We start from the raw sequence: 11,619 nt of genomic DNA on the forward strand, positions 1-11,619 counted from the left end.
GATTCCTCAGAGCCTTGTAGTAGTAGATACCAAAGAAATACTAAATATGTAGATAATAAATATCTGTTGACTGAATGAATAAACAAAATGAATTTTAAGATGAATAAGACGTAGTTCTACCACAGGGACTTCAAAGTCCAGTTAGAGGGAAAGAGATGTAAAGAAATGCATGCAGTGTGGGATGAAAAGTGGCATAGTAGAAACGTGAACAAAATACAGCTGAAAAGCGGAAAGGAAATACACGATCTATTGGGCGGCGGGGGCGCACAAAGGGAGACACAAGTTTTTCATACAAGTTTGCGGCGAGCCGTTTCTGACCGGCAGAATAACGAGCCGCCACACGCAAGATTCTTCTCGTATCACACTTTATTGGAGCACAGCTTGGTTGAAGAAAGATGGAAGGAAGACCCCGCAATCCTATAGCAGTCTGCTTATATAGGGATTAAGAACATGTGTCGCTCTGTGATTGGCTTTCGCCGATGGTGCGATTTGTGAGCCAGCATCGGATAGGTCGCTACTTTACGCAAGCGCAGTGGCCACAGGAAGGATGACTCAGCTTATTTCAGCTTCCTGCCGCGTAGCAGTTAGCTGACCGCGCCCTACATCTCCCCCTTTTTTATTTATTAGAACACCAAGCGGAATGTAGCCCGTCCAAGTGTTCACCTCATGATGTGCTCACTGTTCGAGGGCAGTTTTCCGTTGGCATGTCTGAGACACCTTCCTGCGTGCAATGCCAACAAGGGCTGCAGGGTGCAAAGGCTGACTCAGAATAAGTTTTGAATTATTCAGGGCGGAGAGCCAGGCTGCGGGCGAATCTCCTTCATTAATAGCCAGAAGTGCCTGAGTGAGCAGGACCCTATCTCGATGTGCCCTGATGCGCACACGACAGACCAACCAGAGACACAGCATAATCCCAAATACACAGCAGACTCCAAAGATTCCTACCCCCACCCACTCCCCAAAGAAGGAAAAGGCAGAAGAGAGCCAAGAGGCAAAATCTCCAAAGGCAACGGGCTCCAGGCCGGCAGCACTCAGTTGCACAATCTGAATAATCCTTTGTGGAATTCCAACTAATACAAAGACTTCGATTAAGAATCATCAGGAACATCCAGCTCAGCATCTTCTCCGAAGTTTTCTTCAACAATTCTCGTCAGTCTTGATGGCACCCAGATCGGATCTTGATCCTGTGGGGAGACACTAGAGATCCCCTGGATCGAGTAATAACACGATCCAGGCCCCTCCATTGATTGGACAACACATCTTTCCACATCACTTTGCCATAATTTTTATGGTTTGTTGCCACATGGCGTTCAGCAGAGGTTTCTTTATCATCATTTAAATGTAAAAAATTTATGGTAAATAAGGCAAGTGAAAGTCTCTGTCTAGGGGTACAGTTCTCTGCGATTCCCCCTTTTTGTTTTATTAAGAGTTCTTTAAGCTGATCTGCCTCATTGACAAACCCTGTCGTTCACAATAGGCTTTCATTAGTTTACTAAGTGGTGTATGCCTCTTAATCTTAAACTGCACCACAGAACCATCCTGCCCCGCCACCTTCAAATTAACATGATCGTTGTTCTCAGTCTTGACTCCTTCCTTGGGCTTTTCGTCGGCCATGGCCTTGTGGATTATAGGGCAAGCCTGTAATATGAATCACCTGCATTTTTTGACTAAAAAGAGCAAAGCTTTTGGAATGCCTCTGGGGTTAACCCCAGTCTTTTGGGTAACAACTCTTCACAATATTCCTAGCCAAAGCTCTGGTAATGTTAAATTTTTTTCTTAAGACTGTAGATGACACATGATATAGCTTATGAAACTCTTGAGCCTGTGTCGTAGAGTCTAGCGCTGTTAGAGCGCGTGTGGAAATTAAATTAAAAGGACACATCCAAACAGGTTGAGAATCATCACAGCGTTCTAATTGTGCATTTGTAATAGCTTGTTCTACCTTTTGAAGTGCCTGATGGGCTTCTGGGGTCAATTGGCGTGGGGAATTAAGATCAGGCTCCTAAAAAATTTACAACATCTCCCTTCTGTATTCCCTCGGGAGCAAGAAACAATCCCCCATTCCCTAAATATTTAATCAAAACGCCTAAGGCCTGTTCAAGCAACTCCATACAAGAGGCTTTATCTCGACTATTCAAAGGAATAGAAAAGACGCCATTTCCCTACTTTTTTCTTAATTATTCCAGGGTGACTAGGAGGGTTCTAAATGCCCTAATTGTAACTGCTCATCCACTAGTTTGGATGCCGCCTCCAGCTTTTCCTTTGACAAAGGCCACTGAGGTACCCACACAGGTGTTGTGGTCCTCCATGTAATCATAAACTCAGTGACCCTTGAGAAAAACCCAAGCCTCGGCGGTTTAAATTTCCGCGGGCTCCTATAGGGGCGGTCATGCCTTATAACTTACGTCCTATCCCTCTATTAGATATCAGGGGCGGAAGCTCTAGCCTCCGCAGGATTAAAATATGGTGGGCTAGCGAGCGGCGGCATGTACCAATGCCCATACCGCTCTTGTTCATATGCCGCGGCCGCTCCTTCTAAATCTTCCTCCTCTCTAGGATTTAATTCATCTTGAAACAAATATAATTCCTTAAACTCATCTAGGATTGGATATAATCCTGGCACCGTTTCTTGCTTTTCCTTTTGTTTTTTTTTTTTTTTTTTTTTTTTTTTTTCATATTTTCAGGCCTGTCTACCGTAGTCCCTGTTTGTTCATTCTCTGATACGCTATCTTGACTGGACTACTCACCGACGGTTCACTCCGTGTGTCGAGTTCTGAATCGGTCCTCCATGCAGGGCGCGAAGTTCCCGGGTTTCGGCACCACTTGCGGCGAGCCGTTTCTGACCGGCAGAATAACGAGCCGCCACACGCAAGATTCTTCTCGTATCACACTTTATTGGAGCACAGCTTGGTTGAAGAAAGATGGAAGGAAGACCCCGCAATCCTATAGCAGTCTGCTTATATAGGGATTAAGAACATGTGTCGCTCTGTGATTGGCTTTCGCCGATGGTGCGATTTGTGAGCCAGCATCGGATAGGTCGCTACTTTACGCAAGCGCAGTGGCCACAGGAAGGATGACTCAGCTTATTTCAGCTTCCTGCCGCGTAGCAGTTAGCTGACCGCGCCCTACACAAGTTGTATAAATAGTTCCCTATGAGTGTAGAATGCTTGCAGGGAGCAGCCAAGGATAAAGCTGGAATAGTCCATCTTGCAGCCTTGTCAGGTTAAAGAGTCTGAACTTTAACTCTAAGGCCAAAGGGTCTTAAGCAGGGGAGTAAATAATGTAACTTGATTATTAGAACTTTTGCTTTGGATTGGCGGTGGGGGCGTGGAGGCGATCAGGACTGAAGGCATAAAGGCAGATGGCCCATAGGACAGCTCTGGTGTAACGTGGGTGCTCATAAATGGTAGTAGCAGTAGTAATAACCCCTCCTGAGCACTGGCCTTGACCTCCATTTCCAGGGGTGAGGTGGGGTCCGTCTCCAGATGGCACCCTGTGTCCCTAGCAATGACACGTTAGCTCTGGGGGTGCTGAGACCAGCTCTCATTGTTGTTATTAACGTATGGAACCTGGTGGTCCTTTGTCCCAGAAACTCCCTTTCCACCTGCAGTGGAATGCCAAAGCCCTCTCCAAGACTTCTGTGAATTCTTAGGGCTATAATCTCATAGTCACCTCTGGCTTTAAACTCCTACTGCTACTGGAATAATTCCATTTACAGGTTTATGGATCTTCTCCCCATGGAGCATGTTATTTCACATCACCCCAGACATGAAAAACATAGAAGCACATTGTATTTTCTTTCAAAACCCACTCTTTTTGTGTGTGTGGGGGGTACGCGGGCCTCTCACTGTTGTGGCCTCTCCCGTTGCAGAGCACAGGCTCCGGACGCACAGGCTCAGCGGCCATGGCTCACGGGCCTAGCTGCTCCGCGGCATGTGGGATCCTCCTGGACCAGGGCACGAACCCGTGTCCCCTGTATTGGCAGGCAGACTCTCAACCACTGCGCCACCAGGGAAGCCCCAAAACCCACTCTTAAAGGTCATTTGTATTTCTACTAAATTTCACTGAAGTAAAAGGTAAAAGTAAAAAGATGACAGAGAAGGGGTTTATATCACAGAAAGAAAATAGTTTCAAACAGAACATGATTACCCTCATTCTTAAAACCTCATCAGCCAAGCCACCATTTTGGCCTTGTCAGAGACAAACCAGGTCGGACACTAGTTAAAAAAGCAAGGATAGATTTTGTTCAGTAACAAACTATTGTCATGGGGAAGAGGATGCACTGTGAACTGAACTGAACTTTGTGGAAATTGAAGGCAGGAGACTTTTTAAAGCTTTCAGTGTACCGAGGGAAGGCACTGAGGGGCGCCGAAGAGGGTTGATCCCTGTGGCTAGGCCATCTGGGCTTGTTAATTGGAGCATATCCAGAGAAGAAACAAACTTCTTCTATCTTTATGACTAGAGGCAGTGATGCAAGTTAAGGCAAGGCACCCACTAAAATTAGGCCTATATCTTCCCACAGGGCTGGGGAGCAAGAGTAAGAATTATCTCCCTATATGTTTGCATTTCAAAGAGCTCTCAGATGCTTGGAGAAACAGTTTTGTTTGGTAAATTTACACCTCAAAGGCAGAGAAAGGATGTATAATTGCAAGCTTTCTAAAGTAACTGCTGGACTTCCCTGGTGGTGCGGTGGTTGAGGGTCCGCCTGCCGATGCAGGGGACGCGGGTTCGTGCCCCGGTCCGGGAGGATCCCACATGCCGCGGAGCGGCTGGGCCCGTGAACCATGGCCGCTGAGCCTGTGCGTCTAGAGCCTGTGCTCCGCAACGGGAGAGGCCACAGCAGTGAGAAGCCCGCTTACCGCAAAAACAAAAACAAAATAAAGTAACTGCTATAAGGGGGCGTGGGAGGGAGGGTTCCGGGGCCTATCTGCCTATCACCAGGTTTGGGGCCGGAACAAACAGTAAATTCTCTTGGCAGCCTTGAGCTTTTTCAGGCAGGCAGGCACTCTAAGGGGCACTGGAGTCATTCTAGGGGTGTGGCCTTGAGCTGTTAGAAACTATGCTGGTGCTTGTTCAAGTCTCTTAGTATGGCAGGGGCGCGGGGTCTGGACGAAATCATTTGTGCCAAGAGTCAGATTTTACAAGCTAAGGTTGAGGCTTAGTTGAGAGTAGGGCTCAGAGGAGCTTGACTAGAGTTTGGTCAAGAAGAGAGTCTTGATCACCTTTCCGCTGGCCTTCTCTCCTTAGGTCCTAGCCTCAGGACATTCTGCTGACGCCTCTCTACATTCTCCCCTCCAAGACTGTCCCCCAGGAGTAGCATTCCTTTTAACATATGCAAAAATAAGCTCAAAATGCATTAAAGACTTAAACATAAGACCTGAAGCCCTAAAACTCCTAGAAGAAAACAGGGGGAAAGCTCCTTGACATTGGTCTTGGCAGTGATTTTTTTTGGAGATGACACCAAAAGCATAGGCCACAGAAGCAAAAATAAGCACATGGGACTACCTCAAACTAAAAAGCTTCCGCACAGCAAAGGAAACAATCAACAAAATGAAAAGGCAACCTACAGAATGGTAGAAAATATTTCCCAATAATATATCCAGTGAAGGTTAATATCTTAAATATATAAGGAATTCATAAAACTCAGTAGAGAAAAGAAAAGATTAAAAAATGAGCAAAGGACCTGAACAGACATTTTCCCTAAAAAGACGTACGAATGGCCAACAGGTACATGATGTATAATACCGACATGTACATCACTAATCATCAGGGAAATGCAAATCAAAACCACAATGAGATATTTTGTCACACCTAGTAGGATGGCTGTTGTCAAAAAGTCAAATATAATAAATGCTGACAAGGATGTGGAGAAAAGGGAACCCTGTACACTGTTGGTGGGAATGTAAACTGGTGCAGCCACTATGGAAAACAATATAGATGTTCTTTAAAAAATTAAAAATCGAACTACCATATAATCTAGCAATCCCACTTCTGGGTATATATCCAAAGGAAAAAAATCACTCTCTCCAAGAGATATCTGTACTCCCATGTTCATTGCAGCATTATTCACAATAGTTGATACATGGAAACAAACTGTCAGTGGATGGATGGATAAAGAAAATGTGGTATACATATACAACGGAATATTATTCAGTTTTCAAAAAGAAGGAATTCCTGACACTTGTGTCAACATGAATGAACCTGAAGGACATTATGCTAATTGAAATAAGCCAGATAGAGAAAGGCACATGTTGCATGATCTCACTTATTTTATTTATTTATTGGACATGCTGCATGGCATGTAGGATCTTAGTTCCCCGACCAGGGATTGAACCCTCACCCTCTGTAGTGGAAGTGTGGAGGCTTAACTGCTGGACCACCAGGGAAGTCCCTGCATGATCTGACTTAAATGTGGGATCTAAAAATGTCCAATTCATAGAAACAGAGAGTAGAATGGTGGTTATCAGTGGCTGAGGGTTGGGAGAAATGTGGAGATGTTGGTCAAGGGTACAAACTTTCAGTAATAGAATGAATAAATACTAGAGACGCAATGTATTACAAGTGACTATAGCTAATAATAATGTATTGTATACTTGAAATTTTCTAAGAGAATAGATCTGAAGTGTTTTCACCACACACACACAAAATGGTAACTATGTGAGGTGATGAATATGCTAATTAGCTTGATTGTGGTAATCATTTCACAATGTAAACATATATCAAAACATCACATGTGCACCTTAAATACTTACAATTTTTATTTGACAATCGTTCTTCATAATGTTGAAAAAAAAAGAAACCAGATGAGGGACTTCCCTGGTGGCACAGTGGTTAAGACTCCACACTCTCAATGCAGGGGGCCCGGGTTTGATCTCTGGTCAGGGAACTAGATCCCATATGCATGCCACAACTAAGAGTTCACATACTACAACTAAGGAGTCCCCCTGCCACAACTAAGGAGCCCACTCACCAAAACTAAGACCCAGCACAACCAAATAAATAAATATTAAAAGAAAAAGAAACTAGACACAAAAGAATACCTGCTATATAATTTCATTTATATGAAATTCAAGATATACAAAATTAATTTATGGTAATAGAGAGCAGAAGAGTAGTTGTTTGGGGTAGGGAGAGGGGATTTATGTAATTGAGTACAAGGAAATATTCTGGGTGATGGAAATTTTCTATATCATGATTAGGGTGGTAATTACATAGGTTTATACATTTATTGAAACTCATATGTATTCTTTATGTATGTGCAATGTAAATTATGCCTCAATAAAAAAATACATATATTTAAAGTTATCACTGTATCATTTGCTTGTTACTAGTAACACTGGCACTGTATTTTTGAAACGACCTACTTGTCCTCCTGGACCTTAAAGTATGTTTGGGGCTATAGACCAGCAAACAGACAACTACCATGCTCTGCAGTAAGTGTAATGATAGCAAAAGTCCAGGGCACCTTGGGGCTTCATAAGAGGGCCCCTAACTCAGACCTGGGAGAGTCAGGGAAGGTTCCCAAGAGAAAGTAAAGTCTAAGCTAAGAAGTGAAGGATGAATGGAAGTTGTTTAGGCAAATGTAGGGGAAGAGGAAGGGGAGTGTTCCTGGCGGATGGAACAAGAGAGGAAGAAAGAGATGGCTTGTTCACTTTATCCTAATATGAGATTTGGAAACGTTTTAAGTAGGGAGGTGACATAATAAGAATTATGTTTTAGAAAGCTTATTCCGATGGCAAGGTTGGAGACAAAGAGACCCGTTGGCAGGTCAGTCCCTGCTACTAGAGAGGCTGATAACCTAGTAAGGCCCCTAGCCATAGCGATAGAAATGGTCAGGTCATGGGCTTCCCTGGTGGCGCAGTGGTTGAGAGTCCGCCTGCCGATGCAGGGGACATGGGTTCGTGCCCCGGTCCGGGAAGATCCCACATGCCGTGGAGCGGCTGGGCCTGTGAGCCATGGCCACTGAGCCTGCGCGTCCGGAGCCTGTGCTAAATAAAAAAAAAGAAAGAAAGAAAAAAAAGAAATGCTCGGGTCTGAGAGATACTTAAAAGGTAGAACCAAAGGGACTTGGCTGATTGGTTTATGGAGAATGAAGGAGAAGGAGGTGTCAACGATGCTGCCTAGTTTACTAGCATAGTCACTGGGTGGAAGGGGTAGAGTCCTTCACCAGGGTAGTGAACTTGGGAGGAGGAGCAGACTTTGGAGGGATGATGGTAAGTTCATTTGGGCACATATTGAGTTGAATTTGAAGCTTGAGAAAATATGGATTTTGGAGTCATCAGCATTTAGTTTTCATTGAAGTATTAGGACTTTACGGCCAGGTGAAGGAGTCATAGGGAAGAGAAATTGAAAATTTATGGGAGAAAAAGGAATCATTGTCAGATTGTGAGAGGAAGCTGGGAAATTGGGATAGATTCTTTTATCTTCAATTTCTTAACATGAAAAATATCAAACATAAAGAAAAGTTGAAAAAAATAGTTCAAGGAATACCTGTGTACTCTCCACTTAAGTTTAATAATTGTTACTATTTCCATAATAGCTTTATATTTGTTTATATGTGTGTGTCTACATTTTTCGTTTTGCTGAATTATTTGAAAGTTACACTTCAGCATTCATTTCCTAAAAATAGGGGCATTCATATATATAATCACAATATTATTATCACATTTAAGTAATTAAAAGTTATTACTTAATATAATTTAATATCCAATCCATATTCAAGATTCCCAAATTTCATTGGGAATAAATAAAAAACATGGGGCTGGGCTTCCCTGGTGGCGCAGTGGTTGAGAGTCCGCCTGCCAATGTAGGGGACGCGGGTTCGTGCTCCGGTCCGGGAGGATCCCACATGCCGCGGAGCGGCTGGGCCCGTGAGCCATGGCCACTGAGCCTGCGCGTCCAGAGACTGTGCTCCGCAACGGGAGAGGCCACAGCAGTGAGAGGCCCGCGTACCGCAAAAAAAACCAACAACATTTATCACCTCACACAGTTTTTGTAGGTTGGGAATTTAGGAACAGCCTGGCTGGGTGATTCAGCCTCGTCTCTCTGAGGTTGCAGTCAAGATACTGGAGAGAGTTGTAGTCATCTGAAGACTTCACTAGGGCTGGAAGATCTGCTTCTGAAATTGTTCACAGTTGCTGGCATGTGGATGGCAAGTTGGTGCTGGCTGTTGCAGGAGGCCTTGATTTCTTAACACATGGACCTTTCCAAGAGCTGCTTGAGGGCAGCTGGTTTCCTCCAAGAGAATCTTGGGTGATTTTGCTGTTTAAAATGGACTCCAAGCATAGTGATGAAGTGCTTTCTAGTGTTCCAAGGCATAAGAAGGCTGTCATTTGCCTTAGGGAGAAAACACATGTGTTAGATAAGCTTCCTTCAGGCATGAATTATAGTGCTGCTGCCTCTGAGTTCAATGTTAATGAATCAACAATATATATTAAAGATGTCTTTAAACAGAAACACACATAAAGCAAGGTTATGTGCTGATAAGTTGATGAAAATGCTGTGACCAGAGGCTCAGAGGAGCCTTACCCCTTACCCTAGGAGCAATGATTATTTGCTAATTCAGTGTTGGTGGTGACTGTCTAGAACGTAATCACCTTGAATAATGAGAATCAACTGTTTATTTATCCATATTTATTTCCTCTCCTTTCTTACATAAAAGTTCAAATTTTCATTGCAGTTTTTTGTCATTGGAATATATTTTGGGAGCAGGCGACAATCACTGCCTCTGCCCCCCCCCCCCCCCCCGCAGGAACCTGTGCCGGCTGCCATACCTGCACACCCCCTATCAAGGGGATAATGGCCAGCACACACTTAGGAAAGAGGTGGAAAGCATCCAAACTAAAAGCAGCCCTAGGGCCAAAAATATTAAACCAATACAAGCTATACAAGGATGCTCCTGCATATAAATAGCCTTCCAAGACTACAGAAGATAATTGTTTCTCCTAAATTCACAGAGTAAGAGAAATATAAGTAAAATGAAGAAGCAGAGGAACCACTCCCAGTTAAAAGATCCAGAGAATTCCCCTAAAGGAACAAACAATGAAACAGTCCTCTTCAGTCTAATAGACACCGAGTTCAAAAAGGAAGTAAAGAAGATACTGAAGGAATTAAGAAAGCTTATCAGCAGAAATGCAGATTACTGTAAAAAGGAACTAGAAACTATAAGGAGGAGGCAAGAAAAATTAGGAAATTCATTTGCTGAGATGAAACCTGAACTAAAGACAATGAATAGCAGAATGAATAATGCAGAAGAACGAATAAGTGATCTGGAAGACAGAATAATGGAAATCACCCAATCAGAACAGCAGACAGAAAGCCAAATGAAAAAAAAAATTGAAAGCAATATAAGACACCTATGGGATAATATAAAGTGTGCCAATCTACACATAATAGGGATCCCAGGAGAAGAAAGAGAAAAGGGGATTGAAAATGTAAGTGGAATGTATTTCACTGAAAATATACAGAGAGCTGTGTTCAAAAATCACTTTTTGGGGCTTCCCTGGTGGTGCAGTGGTTAAGAATCCGCCTGCCAATGAAGGGGACACGGGTTCAAGCCCTGGTCCGGGAAGATCCCACATGCCGTGGAGCAACTAAGCCCGTGCGCCACAACTACTGAGCCTGCACTCTAGAGCCCGCGAGTCACAACTACTGAAGCCCGCGCGCCTAGAGCCTGTGCTCCGCAACGAGAAGCCAACGCAATGAGAAGCCCGCGCACCGCAACAAAGAGTAGCCCCCGCTCGCCGCAACTAGAGAAAACCAGCGCTCAGCAACAAAGACCCAATACGGCCAAAAATGAATAAATTAAATAAATTAAGAAAAAAAGAAGGGGACAGATCTCCCCCGTCTAATAAAAACAAATCACTTTTCTCTGTGATGTTACGTTACCAATTCAATATACAGGTATATGGGTTTTGGTCTGCTTTCAGTTTTGTTTACTTTTTTCTTTTCTGTTTTTGAATATGAAAAACATATACATTGATTGACAGTTATAAGTCTCACTACAAAGAAAGGTCTCACTTCCATCTTTATCCCTTCCAGCCGTAAAGGTTAATCATTTTTTGGTGTGTCCAGTGTTACCTTTAAGAGGTTTTTTAAAATACAAATTCAAGTAAATAAATATGTATATATATTCTTATGTTCCCTCCTTTACCATATTTTGCTTTTTGTTGTTGTTGTTATCCGGATACCCTGGAGGTCACCGTGTATCAGTTCTTAGAAACCATCCTCGTTTTATGAGACGGAGCGTTCACTTATAAGCACTCCACGGTTTTATTTAACTCACTGAAGCAACCGTTTTGAAGCTGGCACATTAACAGCTCACTTGCTGCAATCAGACCGAGTTCAAATCCTGGCTCCCTCACTTACTTACAGAACGTTTCATCTTGAGTGAGCCATCTACCATCTTTGTGTCTTACTCTCCTAATCTGTAAAATGAGGATGTTGAGAAAACAGCACACAACTCATTAGGCTTTAGGAGCAATACGTCAATTAATACGTTAAAACGCTTATGATAGTACATGGTGCATAGGAAGCCCGCAACTTAAATAAAAAGCGGGGTGGGTGAGAATGATGGTGATGTGTAGCAGCTTCGAGTGAATGTCGGGGAAAACCCTGTGG

This window comes from Tursiops truncatus, chromosome 2, assembly GCF_011762595.2.
Source record: "Tursiops truncatus isolate mTurTru1 chromosome 2, mTurTru1.mat.Y, whole genome shotgun sequence".
Classification (NCBI taxonomy): domain Eukaryota; kingdom Metazoa; phylum Chordata; class Mammalia; order Artiodactyla; family Delphinidae; genus Tursiops; species Tursiops truncatus.